This window comes from Dryobates pubescens, chromosome 20 (assembly GCF_014839835.1).
Source record: "Dryobates pubescens isolate bDryPub1 chromosome 20, bDryPub1.pri, whole genome shotgun sequence".
In the NCBI taxonomy this organism is placed as follows: Eukaryota; Metazoa; Chordata; class Aves; order Piciformes; family Picidae; genus Dryobates; species Dryobates pubescens.
Window position 1 is genome coordinate 9291221 of NC_071631.1, and position 19166 is coordinate 9310386.

The following is a 19166-nucleotide window of genomic DNA, read 5'->3' on the forward strand; positions in this document are numbered from 1 at the left end:
GGTCAGCTGAGCATCCACACAGCCAGCTCAGCCCATCTAAGTGTAGATAAATGTCTGTCTTTGCAGCTGGTTTGGAAGCTGCTTGCAATGAAACCTCAACACAGCCTAAACCTCTGGGAAGGGCATCAGTCACAGCTCTGTGTTCTGCAGCACTCTACACCTGTCAGCAACTTCTTGTTCTCCAGCAGTGTCTGACCAGCTTGCTGTGCCCAGAACAAGCTGTCAGCAACACTCAGGTGTCCATTAACATCAAATGAATGACTGCTTCCAACGACCTTGATGTTGATGGAGCTGCTTTGCTGAACAAGCAGAGATGAGGAGAGGAGGTGACACCAGGATAAATAGCACGGCCTGTGCCTGGTTAGCAAGCCCCCTGCCAGGCTGCTCTGCTTTGGGGGAGGGGATTCTTCACCAGCAAGAGCAGCAAGGAGGAAAACATCAAAGCTTCCCTGAAGAAGATGTGATGGATGTGGCAGAGAGAACAGAGCCCATCTCAGCGTGCTCCCAACTGGGATCACTGGGCCATTAACTTTCCTTTATGGTTTTTCTCCTGTTTCTGCTACGCTGGAGCCTTGGCTGAGCTTTGCTGCTGGCTGCTGCTGGGCTGAGGTAATTGGGTTGCACAGAGGGGTTAGAAAGGGCTGTGGAAACCAGAGGCTCCTTGGGCAGTGGTGGGGAGCAGAGGAGACCATCTCAAGCTGCCTTCATTGCTGTGTCAAACCAGATGCCAGAGCACTGCTGGACAAATGCTGCCTCTCATGTAACGAGGATGGGAAGGGCTCATGTTTGCTGTTGCAACCTCAGGACTAAAGGAATTTTTTCCCATTCCTTGAAGGCTTTTTTTAAATCCTATTCCAGCCTACCACATAGAAGAGAAGAGAAGAGAATTAACCAGGTTGGAAGAGACCTTTGAGATCATTGAGTCCAGCCTATCGTCCAACACCATCTAATCAACTAAACCATGGCACCAAGCACCCCCATCCAGTCTCTGATTGCTTTTTCCTCAGCTGGTGCCTGCTTTCCAGTGGGTTAAGGTTTCCAAAGCAGAGCCAGTCTTGGCTACCATTGTCAGTCAGGTATGAAAACACAGGTTTGTTGCCTTAATTTCTTCATTATGGCATAGGAAAACATGCCACTGTAGTCACAGGTGGGCAAGAGCTGGGGTTTGGCACCTGGCTTAAGGACTTTTGGGTTCTGCACAAACACTTATTAATCATTTGGACACGTTTCTGGAATGCCATTCTCGGTTTAGGTCAGGGTAGTTTATCAAGCAACAAAGGAGTTGCTTCCAGCTCTACCAAACTACTTAGCAGTGCCACTTTGAGTTGTGGTGGTACTGGTTGTGACAGAACAACAAATGTGTCCCAGCTGTGCTCTAAAACACAGGAAATGCTCTTTTCTGTTGTGGTAGGGCAGGTTTTGCTGGCACAGGAACCAGGATCTGAGAGGAAGCTGTAGGTCTGTATTCACAATTTCAAGAGGCAATGCAGTCACAGCCCAGAGGAAGGCTGCTGGCTTTCCACTCCCCTTCCTCCCAACTGGAGTGGCATGGTGCAGCTTGCACAACTTCCCAGTGCCTGAGGGGTGAGGTGAGGCCAGTGATGGCTCAGTGATGATTTATTGGTGCCCAGTTTATTTCTTTCCAACCTCTCCAATGGTTCTCACAACCATGCAGGGGTTTGCAGCTGGGGTGCAGCCCTCTAGCAGAACAGCGGCTGCCAGACATCACAGACCTTTAAGGAAGGGGCAGTTACAGCTCAGCAGCTGTTTCCAGACTTCATCACTTCTGAGGTTTTATGATTTGCATCCCCAGATTTGTAGGCTGACTTCTCTGCCTCTCATTTATTAGTTTTTTCCCTCTTATTTTGCTGTTGGCTGATCAGGAGGAGGTTCCTGTGACAGCAGAGGCACACCAGTGTCTTCAACAGCTACTGATAGCACATCCAGACCATCCCTCTGGCTCCCAGATCAGGAGGGTTTGCTCTTTCTCTGCTCCAAGACAGAAAAGTTCCCTTTCAAGACTTCCTGAAGGAAAGAAAAATGGAGAGTCTGACAAGAATTTGGAATTTCAAACTGCCAATCCCTCAGGAAAACTCCATCTTGGGCAATTGCTTTATCCTAAACAGGGGGACTGGAAAGAGAGGAGGAGGGAGAGGAAGGTCTGAAGGAAGAGGTAAATTCTGTCAGTAAAACAGCCTGGGTTGAGCTCACTGTCTTCAGGTCTCCTGGCTTGAGGCACCCCCAGGATTTCGCTACTTCCAAGCTCATTCTATGGATGCACCTCCTCATTAATTAGCTTTGCCTTCAAGCTCCACTTAAAAACAGAGGGCTAAAGAGGAGCAGAGCTAACAGCAGTGGATCACTTCTTTTAATTTCTACCTGGTGGTGGTGTTGTTGGAAAATGCCTGCAAAATTCTGACTGAAGCATGAGCTCCTCTGAAAAAAAAAATGAAATTAAGCTTTGAGCCATTTTTTAATCAAAAATTCCTTGGTCAAAAAAATAAAGCCCCCAAATGATCCAGTTGCAGCTGGAAAGCTCTTTCCTCTATCCACAAATCCATTCAGCTGAGCAATAAACCCAAAGCAGTATTTAGTTACTGGGGAAATAGCAGTCCCTGCTCATAATGTTCCTCCCTGTCATTGTTGGGATAGCAAAATGATTTCACACTTCTTTCCCCTCCCCCCTTTCTTTAACCCAAAAATGTCTCTCTCCCTTTCCTGCCAGCTCACACTGCTCTGCTTTATCTTCATCTCCTACACAGCAGCAGGAAGAGCTGCTCCTGTTCCAGACTTCCAGGAATTGCAGCCCCATTGCTCTTTTGGATTCTCTCTGTTTGTGCTCTGCCCCCAGCAGGAGCCACAGCAAAGCTCACTGCTCACTCTGCTGCTGCACTCTCACTCTGTTCAGAGATCATTTTAATAACCACAGAATCATAGAGTGGCTCAGGTTGGAAGGGACCTCAGAGATCATCTGCTCCAACCTGCCCACAATGTCCCAGGGACACCTCTCAACTAAACTCAGCTGCTCAAGACCTCATCCAGCCTGGCCTTGAACGCCCTCAGGGAGGAGGCAGCCACAGCCTCTCTGAGCAGCCTATTCCAGAGTCTCACCATCCTCCTACTGAAGAACTTCTTCCTCAGCTCCATTCTAACCCTGCTCTGCCTCAGCTTCAAACCATTCCCCCTTGGCCTGGCTCCAGGAAAAGTCCTTTGCAGCCTTCTTGCAGGATCCCTTCAGCTATTTGAAGCAGCTCTAAGATTCCCTAGAGTCTTCTCTTCTCCAGGCTGCACATCCCCAGCTCCCTCAGCCTGTGCTCACTGCAGAGCTGCTCCAGCCCTTGGATCATCTTTGTGACCTCCTCTGGACTCACTCCAGCAGCTCTGTGTCCTTGGCACAAGAGGTGAAAGGAAAAGGGAATTAAAAATAGGAGCAAGAGAAGATTCAGCACCAGGACAGCTGCAAGCCAAGATCAGCATCCCTGAAGAAAGCTTCCCAAACCTCTAACAAGTGACAGTGACACTGTGCTGGAACTGGTTCTGATTTATTGTGGTACAAAAGCACACTCAGGGCTGGAAAGCATCACATTATCCAGCAACCACAACAAAATAAATTCCCAGCTATTCTGCTACCTGACCAAGCTTTGCTGCATCCCAGAGGCAGGAGCCACAGCGGTTCCCTAAGACAAGATCAGAGCCTTCTCAGTACCTCACCCCACACCTAAATAACTCCACATTAACTAGGGCCTGGGAGAGAGAATATTGCACTCACTGAAATTGTGGCAGAACGTCAGAAGCTGGGATGGAGCTGAGTGGGATGGAATCTGGCTCTCCAAAAATAATCTGTGAGGTATTGAATGGCTAAAACTATCTTGGACTCTTGGTTTTGTGCTCCATTCAGAGGGACCCTTCCGGGAAGGGACATTGTTTCTTCACAAGAGAGGGAAAATTGGAGAAGCTAAACACTCAGCAGTGCTTCTGCTAGCATCTGAGGTAGCTTCTTCCTGGCCACTCCACTGTTCTCCCTTCACTAATTACCTTGAGCAGCAGCACAGAAAGGCAGCCTGGGTGCAGGTCAGAAATGAAGACAGCAGCTCTGTCTCACTAATGATGTTTGGCTTTGGAGACTGAGATGAAAGATGCTCTACAGGTGCAAGTTATTCTTGTTCTTATTTCCCTCTCTCTTCCCCCGTGCTGGTGCCCTGTGAAAAGCTGGCAGCTGGAAAACTGACTCTTGCCTACAAAGAGCAGATTCAGCTGTTTGGGAAGGCAGGATAAAACCCTGCAGGACAGAAAATGTATGGAGCTGTTAGAGTATAAAGCACCCAGCACAGGGTGCAGTGTAAACAGCAGAGCCCCAGTGCACAGAATGATCATTTCCCTCATCCCAGTGCTAATCAACCCAGATTAGTGTGAAAGGAGGGCTTCAGAACACCTCCAGTGAATCCATCTTCACCCTGAGCCTACATTAACTTAGGAATGGAATTAACTCAGGAGGCTTCACACAGGACAAGGGTGTCTTAGAACCACCAAGTTTACACCAGCTTGCACCCTTGGTGCCAGCCAGCACTTAGAGGAAGGAAGGAGGAGGAGGAGGAGGAGGAGGATTGCTCTGCTTAGAGGCACAAAGTCCTGAAGATCAATACATGAAACCATCGATGGCATCTCTGTAACATGTGAAGGCTCAGCTGGTGTCACCTCCTGTGGCGTGTGTGGAAAGAGTTTTGCTGGTCTGGCAACACCCAGGAGGAGCATTCAGCAATGCCCCAACACAGAGGGAAAAACCAAGAAGCATTTTTGAACCCTGAAAAGAGAGATCATCTGTGGAGTGATCACAGCAAGTTCACCTCACTGACCCCTGCAGCTGCTTTGCCTGCAGTCATGGCCTGCACAGCACCCTGCATGGGCTGCACACAACATCCTGCCCTCACTCTCCAGCCCTCCTCCTCCTCCCTACCCCTGTGTGTTGGGGACAATGAAGGTGAAGCTGAAGGTAGCCTTCTGCAGTGCACATCATGCTCTTGAAACTGTAATTGGCAAATTAAGGAGCCTTAATGACTGTGAGTTTAATTAGAGCTCTGTCAGCTGGAGATGCAGTCTGAGGCCTCTCATTCAGTAAGAGCAGCACTTTGAGTACCTCAAACTAACTTGGTTTATGCCCTCACAGAGTCTGACTCATTGTGCTTCTGTCCTGCCTTCACCTGGCAGCACAGGAGACTAGTCCCACTCAGGCTGCACCAGGGGAGGGTTAGGTTGGAGATGAGGAAAATCTTCTGTGCTGCAAGAGTGGTCAGGGATTGGAACAGGCTGCCCAGGGAGGTGGTGGAGGTGTTCCAGAGACCTGTGGCCATGGTGGTGTTGGGTTGAAGGTTGGATTTGGTCATCTTGGAGGACTTTTCCAAGCCAAGCAATTCTATGCCATCAGCTGAGACAAATCCATCTTCCAACTCTCAGCAAGATCTTAAGGGTGAAGAACAAGGGGCTGGGGCCAGACTCTTGTCAGTGGTGCCCAGTGCCAGGACAAGGGGCAAGGGACACAAACTGAAACCCAGGAGGCTTCACTTGAGCTTAAGGAAAAACTTCTTTGGTGTGAGGATGCTGGAGAGGTTGTGGAGTCTCCCTGTCTGGAGAGAATCCAGACAGCCCTGGCCATTGTGACCCTGGGCACGCTGCTGTGGGTGCCCTGCTTTAGCAGGAGGTTGGACTGGGTGATCTCTAGAGGTCTCTTCCAACCCCACCCTGCTGGGATTCTGGGATTCCAGCTGCTGGTGTACATAAGCCAACACAAATCCTTCTTTTAGTTGAAGTCTCTTCTACAACACATTGTGTCAGCTCAGGGCATCTCATTGCTTTTGTGTGCCTGACTTGCCAAGTGTTGGTCTAAGACTGTAGGAATTTATGCAAATCTTATGTATAGAGGAGTGAGAAGTTCTCCAGGGGATTGAGCTGAATAGCAATTTCCACCTGAAAATGTCTTTGCTTGCATGTTTCAGATTCTTCTGGCAAAGAGGGTTCATGATGTGCCACAGTCAGAGCTCTCCAGCACAGACAAAGGAGCAAATATTGATATTTGCATTTCCAAGGCACTGTGTGCTTGTCCATCAGGAGAACAAATCAGCTCAAGAGCTGGGGCAAAAATCAGGCTTGCAGCAAGAAACTCCCATGAAATATTCACCTGTGGAGAGCAGCTCTCCTCCGTGCCTGTCACCACTTCCTTATCTAAGTAAGCAGAGGTCAGTGGTAGGGAAAACAGAAGTGGGACAAGGCCTTCTAGCTCTGTTATCATCATTTATTAGTAGTGATTCCCCAGAGAGCCCAAGCAGAGGGCTAAGGGGCATGGGAAAGTGTAACACCAGAGAACATCTCCCGAGGCTCTCAGCTTCGAGGAGATGACAAATTGTCTGGTTCAGGTGGGGACAATTCTCCTAGGGAATCACCACGGAGAGGAGATGAGAGCTGCCCACACCCTCAGCTTAAGCCATCTCATCCAGATAATGACTTCCTAATCGATTCCCTGACAGCTTCTCTCTTCTTCATTACAAGAAGTCTGCTGTAAACCAAGGCTGCAGACAAATGTTTCCAAACAAAGGGCAAGAAGTGCAGAAAGGTTTTTATGTTGCTTGGCCATGGCTGAATGATTTTTGGGGGGGGAGGAAATCCCAAACATATGTAGCAGTACTGCAGCTGGAGTCATTAATATTTTGAAACTAAAACGTCTTGTTGGGAAATCAATACAGCAAAGCTCAGGCATCATGTGCAGGAAGCTAAAAAATCCAGCTCAACAATATGATGAATTTGAAGGGAATCAATGCAGTGTCCAAACCTGACAGCAGAAGACTCAATAGAAATGCTCCTCAGAGGACAAGTTACCCCCCTACAAAGGGTTAACCACCATCCATTAGGCAGGCTACTTCCTACCTAATTAACAGAATCACAGAATCACCAAGGTTGGAAGAGACCTCAAAGATCATCAAGTCCAACCTGTCACCACAGACCTCACGACTAAACCATGGCACCAAGTGCCACATCCAGTCCCCTCTTGAACACCTGCAGGGATGGTGATTCCACCCCCTCCCTGGGCAGCACATTCCAATGGTCAACAGCTCTCTCAGTGAAGAACTTTCTTCTCACTTCAAGCCTAAACTTCCCCTGATGCATGCAGCTTGAGACTGTGTCCCCTTGTTCTGGTGCTGGTTGCCTGGGAGAAGAGACCAACCCCCTTCTGGCTACAGCCACCCTTCAGGTAGTTGTAAACAGCAATAAGGTCTCCCCTGAGCCTCCTCTTCTCCAGGCTAAACAATCCCAGCTCCCTTAGCCTCTCCTCATGGGGCTTGTGCTTGAGGCCTCTCCCCAGCTTTGTTGCCCTTCTCTGGACACATTCAAGTCAGGGAATAGCCACTCCAGCAGAAATCCTTTGAATAAGAGGTGCCACAGCCAGCAGCACAACAGGGAATTCCCTGGGTGAGCTTGGGGAGACCATTTGCCAAGCACTGGAGAAGAGCCCTGAGACAGGAGCCTGTACTGAGTGTTCTGCACGTGGGAAATAGGAAAGAGCATCCTGTGATGGAGAGCAACAATCACAGACTCAGAGGATTGGCTTGGTTGGAAGAGACCTCCAGGATCATTGAGTCCAACCATCAACCTAAGACCACCATGGCCATCAAACCATGTCCCAGAGTGCCATGGCCACAGGTTTCTTCAGCACCAAGCCAAGTGATGTCCTACAGGATGGAAGTCACAAAGCGTTTTCAGCTGCAGGTGAGTTGCTGTTGGCTCTGCGGGGGCAAACAAAAACATTTTATGGAGAAGAGCCCAAGGAAATGAAATGAATGCTCCAGGGTCTGGAGAGAGCATGGCTGGGTCTGGCCCTTGGGATGGGAACAGTTGCTCTGTCTTCGGTCTGAATTTTGATTGCCAGTGTGCTCCTGTTCATGCTCACATTGCATTGGTTGGGAGGGACCCTCCAAGCTCATCTTGTCCAACCCCCTGCACTCAGCAGGAACACCTCCAACTAGAGCAGGCTGCCCAGGGCCACATCAAGTCTGATCTTGGGTGTCTCCAGGGATGGGGCCTCAACCACATCCCTGAGCAACCTGTTCCAGTCTCTCCCCACCCTCACTGTGCAGAACTTCCTCCTGATGTCCTGCCTAACCCTGCCCTGCTCCAGTTTCAAACCATTGCCCCTCACCACTTTGACATCTGCTGGCCATGAAGGAAGCTCTCTCAGCAGCCCAGCTACTGGCAGCTGGAAGAGGCTTGGCTTTGCTTTTTTTTTCTGTAGCTTGATTTTCTGGAAGCTACAGCCTCCCAGAACTTCACCCAAACACTTGTAACAAATTCTTTCCTCATGGGAGAGCTGCAGAGGCAGCTGCTGAACATTTCTGAACAGCTCAAAATCTTGTAAGAGCTGCAGAAAGTTTTGCTTTGATGTAATAAATAAGTCAAAACCCATGCTGAGGAACACTTTATGGGCTCTTACATTGGCTCAGTCATCCCTGTGAGCCATCAGCCTGCTTCTTGGGCACTTCTAAACATAAATATTTTGCAGTTTGATTTTTCCTTTTCTTCTGCACCATTTGAGCCAGTCAAGCCATTATGGCAAGCACTGGAATCACACAGTTGTGATTTCTCCCTGAAAGCAGGGCCAGCCCAGAGGTATTTGTATTTATTTTAATGTCTGCCTCGTGGAGAAGGCAGAGCTGAACCCAGGAGTTTAACAGGCAAAGCAAGGAAGCAAACTCCACCTTGGAAAAGCTTCCACTCTGTTTTGTATTGCACAATGAACCCTGCTGGAAATGGGTGGTGTGGAAAGGGGGGAGAAGAGAGCCTGCAGGTGGGACTCAGTCACACCTCCTTTAGCACCAGCTGCTTCTGTTCCTTGGAGAGCTCAGAAAAAGGCTGAAGGTGGTGACCTCTCCCCAGCTTGGCATCTTACACTGCCAGGCAGCCCCTCTTCTGCTGGTTCTTTCTAACAATTACATGCAATTTTGTAATTGTCATGGGGAGCCCTTAGAGCAGCCTTCCAGTACCTGAAGCAGCTACAGGTGGCCTGTGGAGGGGCTTTTGACAGGGACTGGGAGTGATAGGGTGAGATGGAAGGGATTGAAGCTTGAGGAGGGCAGATTGAGACTGGAGATGAGGAAGAAATTCTTGAGAGTGGGGAGACACTGGAAGAGGTTGCCCAGGGAGGCTGTGGATGTCCCCTGCTTGGAGATGTTCAAGGCCAGGCTGGAGCAACCTGGGCTGGTGGGAGATGTCCCTGCTCCATGGCAGGGAGTTGGAACTGGATGAACTTTAAGATCCCTTCCAACCCAACCCATTCTGTGATTATTTATTCTCCCTTCAGGGCTGTGTTCTCAGGTGGGTAACTCCTCCTGATTGCTGTGGTTGTGGAGTGAGAAGACCTCTCTTCCTGCTGGCTGGAGGCATGCACCCTCCTTCCCTCCAAGGTAGGAGATCTTTTTCTTATGAGTTATTTTTCTTGCAGCATGATAATTTCTGACTGCATGGGGTTGGCTTGCCATGGGATTGTGTCACACTTCCCTGGTGACAGGAAAGGACAAGCATGACCTAAACCCCCTTTCCTAGAACCTCTTTGAGAGGAACTTCCCTGAATACATTCTGAGTAGCTGATACTTGAACGGGGAGGAGAAATGGCTCCATTGCTCTGCTGGTAGCTGCTTCTCAATGGTGTGAGGTGAAAACAAAGCAAGTGAGGATGAGGGAAAGGCAGGAGCACTGCAGGGGGACAAAACACAGTGTCCCAGGATGCCATCCAGCTACCATAGAGAAACCACATATGTCTGACTGCAGGAGACCACCCAGGAGGAGTTGTTCACCTCTAGTAGCTTGTGCTGTGTGGAGCTCTGAAGGTCCTGGACTTAAGAGGAACTTTCCAAGTGCCTTGCATGAGCTCAAAGATTCCCACTAAGATTCCTCCTGGTTTGCTTCTCTTTCTGCGGGATCCTCAGCCCTTCCCTGATGGACCATTTAGCTCCTGTTTCAGAGCAGTTAGGCATCTGGCACCCATTGACTTTCCACCTTAGCTGTTAGATTGCTTCACCCAGCTTGTTCCCAGCCCTAAGCCCCCCAACCCAGCGGGCTGGGCTGCCGTCGGTGCTTATTGACTGCTTGACAACTTCGGGACTGTTATCTATCATGATTCCAACAGCTCAGCAGGTAGTAAACGCTGTCTTTAGTCTAACATATTGAGCCGCATTTGCATGCAAGCCGATTAGCAAAGCTTGTAAACACTTGACTAAACTAGGTGGCTCAATTAGCAAGGAATAATGGAGCAATAAGTAAAGGGGGTGCAATTTTATCAGCCCTCTGCAGCGCGGCGAAGGCGGCGCCGTTATCAGGCAGGCGTAAAGAGCAATCCTCCATTCATCTCCCCGGGTATTTGCATATTGCCTTTGAGTAAATCACAAAGCTGTGTCAGAAAAATCAGAGGAAATGATGAACAGCATCAGCAGGAGAGGCAGCGCAGGCAGGTGCAGACGCTGGGTGATGGGCAGCCCTGCATTACTTGGTTGATGAAGAGAGTAAAAGAGTTGGATTCCTGAGCAAGCCAAGGTGAGCAGTGACCCAAAGCACAGGAACAGCTCCTCCAGGGCCAGGGGACAGGCACCTCAGGCTTCAGTTGTGTCACAGTTGGCCCCACAGCCAGCAGCCCACCTGGATGCGTTCCTGTGCAGAGTATGCTAAGCGACCCTGCTTTGGCAGGGGGGTTGGACCCGATGATCTCTTGAGGTCCCTTCCAGCCTCTCATATACGGTGATACTGTGTGGTTCCTTCCAGAAGCACCTTCAGTTGCTTTGACACCAGCAGCCATGCTTCCTGCTTCTATCCATGTGAAACAGAGAAGCAGAAGTCTCTGAACAGGCTGCCCAGGGAGGTGGTGCAGTCCCCATCCCTGGAGGTGTTCCAGAAACCTGTGGCCATGGTACTTGGGGCTGTGATTTGGTGACCATGGTGGTGTTGGGTTGATGGTGTTGGACTGGATGATCTTGGAGGGCTTTGCCAACCCAAACCATTCCATGATTCTGTGATTGAAGGACAAGCACCTCCATCAGCTGCTGCTGGCTGTGGAGCCTTCCATAGCAGCATTCTTCTGCCTGGTGGCCAGAGATGATGAGGGGCAGGGTGAGATGAAAAAGAATATTTGAAATGCCTCCATCTTGTGCTCTTTGAAGAGACCTCCTTGGGCCTTTGAAGTTTACAAGGGTCTTCATGCCAAGCAATGTCTTCTGCAGGCTGAACAGCCCCAGCTCTCCCAGCCTGTCCCCATGGCAGAGGTGCCCCAGCCTCTGATCATCTTTGTGGCCACACTCCAGCAGGTCCCTGTCTCTCTTGTGCTGGAATCTGTCACGCTGCATTAAGCCACTTTATTTTTTATGATAAAGAGCATGAGAGTCCTTATGGACACAATGAGCTGTGAGAGAGGCCTCCAGAGCACTGTCTCTCTTCAGGCTACCAGGCTCTTCTCATCATCAAGCCATTAAGCATGGCATTAGCTACTGCATCTGAACGGGCACCACAGACTAGAGCCTTAGGAGGCAGTGGGAATGTGCCCCCCTTGTCCCTTGATGTGGAAATGCACTTGGTGTGGTGTGGATTTGTGTTTTCATTGCAGAGCAGTTCCCATAATGACAGACATCCAGTACGGATCCTTAATGCTGAGTGCAGGGAGGGGGAGCAGAGCTGCTCTTTGAGTGCCGAGTTGTGCTGAATGAAAGGCTGCTTCATAAACTGCCATCACTATCATTTGGGACGAGGAAAACTGCAGCTTCTCAGAGGGTTGTGGGTTTTTTTCCAATGGAAAATGTAATCAGCAGCAAATGAGGCATTAGGAAAATGAAAAGGGCCACTGGAAGCATCCTGCTGGGGCAACACAGCTTTGCCTGCCCTCACAGTCCTCTGACATCTTGGGTTGCCAGGGTCCTGCCCTCACTCCCCTTGGCCCTTTTCCCCCTGACCCCTCCCAAAGGCATTTCCACAGGAGCTCAAACCTCCTGGGGGTGTCTCCAACTCTCCAAACTGTTGCTGTGGATATCTCCCCTCTAAAACAAGTCTGCAGAAAGTTTGCTTGGTTAGCTTTTGACTTCTGCTGTTTCAAGATCTCTTCCTTCCTGGCCAGCATTGGCTGCTTTTTTGGGGGGTCCAGGAATGTGTCAGCAGCTCTTGCATACAGGACTTAGAAACCCTGTGCACCTCTCCTTTGAAAGCAGACCCTCCATCTCCTCCTCACCTCCTTCATCAGTTTCCTTTGTGCCAGGATGACACCAGGCCACTTTTTGCCCTTTTCTTCTTTCAAAGGCTGTGGAGTTTCCCCCTTTTTGTTTTTTTTCTTGTGTGCACATCCTATCCCCTGCTCTTTGGTTTTGTCTTTGATGATTTATTGATTACTAGGACGTGTCCTGTTTAGACAACACTCTCGATCCTCAACCAAAACGCCGCCAAGCTCAATAAAAACCCAAGGCACAATAAATAAACCCCCAAAGATGGGAGCAGAGAGGAGCAGCAGGGGATGTTGCAATACTGAGAGGTTTTCTGCTAAACACTCCCTGTTGCCCTGTGCATCTTGATGAGGTTTTGCCGGTCCCAGGGCACAAAAACTTGGGCCAGGAGATAAAGTCCTGAAGCATTTCTGCTCCAATTACAAACGCCTGCAACTTCCCTTTCTGAATGCAGACAGATGAATATTCACAACACAGAGATGCTTTCCTTTAGGTGTTGTTTTTTTTTTTCAGTTTCTTTTCCCCCCTGTTGTTTAATTAAGGGATAATCAGTGGCACAAGATGGTGACTTGTCAGTCACTCAAATCTTTACCTCCCCCACCCCAAATCCCACAAACCTCGGAGCTTTTCAAAAGCGATAAAGGCGGTGAAAGATCCAAGCTTTGAGATGAGGCCCTGGGTGCAAGCTTGGTAATAAACACACCTTCAGCACGTCCTGACCTCTTCATTTCTCACTGCAAAGATTAATAATGGGTAGCTTAGCAACGCTGCTGGGTTGTCAGCACATGGGGGAGGCTTGGCAGCTCTCAAGGTCGGTCCGCGAACAGCTCCCATCGAACGCCGTTAGCTGGATGCCACTTTGCCTCTGGAGTTTATTGCTAAATTGTGATTCCAGGAGGGGAAAGAAAATACTGTGCTGACACAGTTAATGTTTGGACCACAGCAGAAAGGTCTGGATCGCTGACAGGACTTGTGTGTTGGGGAAAAAACTCCAAACCCAACTGTAATAAATGGTGCTTTAACCATTCGGGAACTGAATCTATGGTCGGGGAGTGTGGAAGGCTTTGCTGCATGGAGCTGCCATTAAACTGAAGAGTTGTGAATGCAGCAGGGCCAAGGTTGACTTAGAATCACAGAGTCACAGAATGATTTGCCTTGGAAAAACCCTCTGAGATCACCCAGTCCAACCAGCAACCCAATCCCACCATGGCCCCAAGTGCCGCAGCCACAGGTTTCTGGAACCCCTCCAGGGCTGGGGACTCCACCACCTCCCTGGGCAGCCTGTGCCAATCCCTGACCACTCCTGCAGCAAAGAAGTTTTTCCTAACCTCCAATCTAAATTAACCTTGCTCCTGGAAAGTTGGGTACAGCTGGTCACCACATGTGTCAGAAGATGTCCCCTCCTGCATAGCAAGAGCTACAAAACTCTGCTAGTGCCTAAACCAGGGATGCTGTAGCTATACGAAGGGCACTGGCTTTGAGCTGAAAGAGGGGACACAGAGACTGGAGATGAGGAAGAAATTCTTAACAGTGAGGGCAGGGACACCCTGGCACAGGTTGCCAAGGGAGGTTGTGGATGTTCTCTGCTTGAAGGTCTTCAAGGCCAGGCTGGCTGAGACCTTGAGCAGCCTGGGCTGGTGGGAGGTGTCCCTGCCTATGGCAGAGGGTTGGAGCTGGATGAGCTTTTTCCAACCCAACCTATTCTATGATCTTAAAGACCCATGGGTCACTTGTATTGGTGTGTGGTAGCATGTTCTAGAGCGTGTCTGGTGTTCAGTATCCGTGCCTGCAAGCTCTGGTACTCAGCCAGACTGAACATCCCGTGTGAGAGCAGATGACAAAGCAGGCTCTGGGGCACAGGGAAGTGCTGGGTCAGAGCTGTACAATATTGAGTGCTGTGTAGCAATAAAACATCAATGTGCAATTGCAGCTCACCCAAAGGCAAAGGAATGACTGAATCCATGCCACCACCCAGCAGAAATTAGGCAGGAGACAGATGTTAAATGTGATGGCATTTTAAAGCTTCAGGCTCCAGACAGAAATTTCCAAGCCTTTCTCTGGTGTTATTTAGTGATTTGAAAACTGTCCTAGAATTATGGAGCTTTGCATGTAATGATTGGTCACAGCAGGGTTTAAAGCCTGGTGACTGGCAGCTCTTAGACATCCAAAGCATCCATCCAGTGCTGATAGTTTGTCAGCCTTGTTTGATGACTGTTGTCCTTACACAAACTCAGTTCCCAAGCTGATAGTGGAACCTAACAAATTCTGGAGGGATTTGTGGGAGCCTCCACAGTTGTTAAACTCCATTGTTTAGGATCACAAAGTCATTCAGGTTGGAAAAGACCTTCAAGATTATCAAGTCCAACCTTCTACCAAGCACCTCCAGGAGCACTAGGCCATGTCCCAGGGTGCTACATCTTCTTTTTTCCTGAACACCTCTTGGGATGGGGACTCCACCACCTCCCTGGGCAGCCTGTGCCATTCCCTGACCAGCCTTGCAGCAAAGAAAATTTTCCTAATATCCAACCTAATCCTCCCCTGGTGTAGCTTGAGGCCATTTCCCCTCGTGCTGTTGTTGGTTTCTTGGGAGAAGAGGCCAACCCCAGCCTCACTCCAACCTCTTTCAAGGAGCTGTAGAGAGCACAGGTCTCCTCTTATCCATACTGAACAACCCCAGGTCCCTCAGCTGCTCCTCTCCAGACCCCTCACCAGCTTCATTGCCCTTCTCTGTTCCCACTCCAGCCCCTCAGTGTCCAAACCTGGCCATGGTAGTCGAGGTGTGGTCCCACCAGTGCCATGTAGAGAGGCACCATCGCTTCCTCCCTCCTGATGGGTTTGAAGCTCTTTAGAAGTAAACAGAAAGCAGCATCAGTAGAACAGTCAGACACTGTGAAGGGAGCACAGCCAGCCATGTCCTCCCTGCTGACTTCCATATTTGCAGTGTAGGAAGTCATTTAATAGTGGGAAAAAAAGAAGAGTAAAGACAATTTTAAAAGGGGTGGGGGGAAAACAAACGGCAGGGGGTTGGAGCTGGATGAGCTTTAAGGTCCCTTCCACCCCAACCCATGCTATGACTCCATAAAACCCAGATCAGCAGCATGTGTAAGGTTCCTGCTCCCACACAGCTTGGAGCATGGCTGAATTTTTCTCTCCCTTGCAAATATTTATCCTCAGTGAAATGTCATTTCTTATGCTTGTGATTAGAGGAGATGCAATTAGAACTGCAGATCTAATGCATAATCTTGTAATAAAGTCAACTTTTCCCACTGTTCCTGTACTCCAACCAGCCTCTAATTTATTTCTCATTAGGCTGTGGCATCACTAGTTAGGAGTGAAGTGTTCAGAAGAACATCCACAGACCTGAGGAGAATTTGTAACAATTGTTCTGTCAAAAGGCCCAGGAACTTGAATCCCTGAATCCCAGCCACACTGCTCTCCTACAATTCCTATCCCAAAATTCTCCTCTTTTGTTAATTACTCTCTCTTAATTTGTGCCCTGGGAGCTATGTCCCAAGTGCATTTATCACCAACTGGTTATCTGAAAGCCTCATCACCATCTGAAATGGAGGAGGCTGAGAGGAGACCTCATTGCTTGCTGCAGCTCCCTGCAAGGAGATTGGGAAGGGACTGTTCAGAAGGGCCGGTGGGGATAAGACGAGGGGAAATGGTTTGAAACTGGAGCAGGGCAGGGTTGGACATCAGGAGGAAGTTCTGCACAGTGAGGGTGGTGAAAGACTGGAGCAGGTTGCTCAGGGATGTGGGAGGCCCCATCCCTGCAGACATTCAAGATCAGACTTGATGTGGCCCTGGGCAGCCTGCTGCAGTTGGAGGCATCCCTGCTGAGTGCAGGGGGGTTGGACAAGACGAGCTTAGAGGGTTCCTTCCAACCCCTACTATTCAATGATTATGAAGATGATGATGATGACTATATAATATAATACATTATAGAATTATTAGATATTATTATTGTTGAGTATAATAATAATTATTCTTATTGGTTATTATATTATTATATATAATCAATATATTAGGCTATACTATTATTATAATGTCAACTATCAATTATTATTACTAATATAATATTAATTACCAATAATAATTATTGATGATTATAATATTATGTTGATGACAACAACAACAATAATAATGATAATGCTTACAATAATCATGACTGCAGAGCTTTCTCAAACTGCTGCTGGAGCAGGAGTAATAAGAGAAGGGCTAACTGGGCTGTTACCTTCAGACCCACAGAAGGCACTCTGCATTGTTTGTTGTAGCTGCTCCCAGGCTGCTGTGACAGCAGCAGCAAGCTAATAGCGTTGTACATTATGGAAGGAACCCAGTGCTGGAGGAGCATCTCCTCCTCATTAAACAGGGGTATGGCAAGTTCAGCATCAACCTGAGCATAATTAAAGGCTGGAGGTACCTGCAAGTTTGGTGATTAAACAGAGTCCAAAATGCTTCCACTTGCTCCTCACAAACTTCTCTTTCTTGTTTAAGAAGAGCAACCAGTTGTCAAAGTGATCTTTCTCTCTCTCTTTTTTTATGAGGGGTACATTCATAATTGAACAAAAATCGGGGAGTGGAAATATTCCACCTCTAAAATGCATCTCCTTTGATGGCTTAAGGCCATCCCTGCTTTCAGTGCTTTGCTGGAGGTAACATAAAAAGCTTCAGTGGCAGGAGGTGATGAGTTACCTCCCTTCTGAAATGCCGAACCCTAAAAGTCAAAAGTTCAGCAGCCACAGAAGGAGAGACCTGCAGCTGCTGCTCCCAGGAGCAAATGTTAACCTTTTCCTCCTGTAGTTCCCCAAAGGCATTTCACTGAAGGATCCCTGTGTGAGACAGCTCTCACCTGGGGATTGGAGACTCAAATGTCACAAGTGCCTGAAAAACTTCTTGCTGCTGAGTCTGGGTTGGGTGAGCTAACTTTAGACAGCTCCCCCGAGAAGGCAGACTTGTGGGGGCTGTGGAATGCGTTGGAAGCTTCAGCAGTTACCAGCTGATATCAACAGGCCAAGCCAGGCCAGGAGGAGAACAAACAGGTGGAGTTATGAGGAGTTGTTTGAGTTAATGTCAGCCACCTCTCTCCACAGCTCCCTGAAGGGAGGTTGCAGTGAGGTGAGGTGGGGTTGGTCTTTTCTCCGCAGTACCAGGGGATAGGAGGAGAGCAAATGGCCTCAGGCTGAGCCAGGGGAGGGTTAGGTTGGAGATGAGGAACAATTTTTTTGCTGCAAGAGTGGTCAGAGATTGGCACAGGCTGCCCAGGGAGGGGCTGGAGTCCCCATCCCTGGAGGGGTTCCAGAAATCTGTGGCCATGGGGCTTGGGGCCATGTATTTAGTGGCCATGGTGGTGTTGGGTTGATGTTTGGACTGGATGATCTCGGAGTCCTTTTCCAACCCAGGCAATTCTTTGCTCCTGTGACTCCTTCAGTTGCTTTCCTTTCAGCAGAGATTTGTCCAGTATCACCTCAAGTGTCCAAGATCTCCTGCACAGCAGTTGTGCTCCAGCCCAACACCTGCTAGGGACTTCCTTGCTGATTGTTGGACCGCACACTTGGGCAGTCCCAAAGCTCTCTGCCACTCTCCTGTTCATGGGGACAGCCCAGTGGGCTGTCTGGTAGATGCTCCCCACTCCCCTCTCTTGGCTGACTGACCAGTTCACATCCTGGTTTATCCAATACAGGTTAGTACTGGTTTGTCTGCTTAGTCACACAGGAAAGAAGCAGCTCTGGGGGATGTCTCCTCTCCCACCTGGAGAGCCTGAGCAGTCAGAATCTGATGCAAGAAGTTAATGAGTTGGTGGTGGCTGTCCCTGGCTATTGGTACAGCAGGGGAGAAGCAGCTCTTGGAGGTGTGCTGTCAGGTCATCACTTTTCCTCTGTCACTACCACTTTAACTGATCCCTGCTTTTGCTACAGTTAGTAGGCAACCTGCCTGTGTACCTTCCTCTGTGCTTTCTGCCCCAGTCATCATCTCCAGCTGCATAAATTGGCTAACCTGGAAAGTGCTGATGTAGACCTGTCATGGTCTTTTCCTCCACTCTGTAAATGATGTTTCCCAGGTGAAGGATGTTGTGTTCCTGGGCATGCTGCATGCACCTGCTGCACCTCAGCCTCTGTTGTCTGGCAAAAGTCAGAGTGAGCTTCATGCTGCTGAACACAAGCAGGGAGAAGGACAACATCTGAGCAGCTCTGCAGCGTGACTGCTGCCATTTAATGCAGCTCCTGGCTGCAGACCTGTAGCCAGGTCTCATTGTTTATATCTTTCTTAGCAAGGAACCAGCAGAGAAGATGCTGTCGTTAATTTTCAGATGCAATGAGCCTTGCTATTAGCTCCTCAAGCTCTTTCTGCAGCAGGGGCTGTGTGTCACCCAACCTGCAGGAAGGGGACCTCCACAACCTCCCTGAGCAACCTGCTCCAGCGTCTCCCCATCCTCACTGTGAGGAATTTCCTCCTTTTCTTTGATTCACAACCCCGAGCTGCACGGCAACGTCCTTTTCAGATGGAAATTGTTGAAATTAAGCCTTAATCAGGTGCCACACCAATTCCTGATTAAGGTTTTTACATAACAAACCTGAAGTTAAAGCCGGCAGGGCGTAAGAAATTCCCGGAGGGCTGAATACAAAATCATTAATCTGCACCACTTTTAGTTTCTGCTCAGGATTTGTTAGTGGAGTGGCTAATTAAATTGTGCTCCTGCTTTAAGAAAAGGATCCCTGACGAACCTACCCTCGTTTTGTGCTAATCAGAGATGTTAGGCAAGAGAAACCTCTCCTCAGGTAATCTTCAAAGGCAGGATGCAGTGTTTCAGGGACAAGATTTGGCAGCTTGAGTGCAGCAATCAGTGCACCACCAAGCCAGGGAGGAGGTTGCCGTGGAAGTCCTGATGTGCAGCAAGCCACACAGTAATCAAAGACTTGGTGGCCC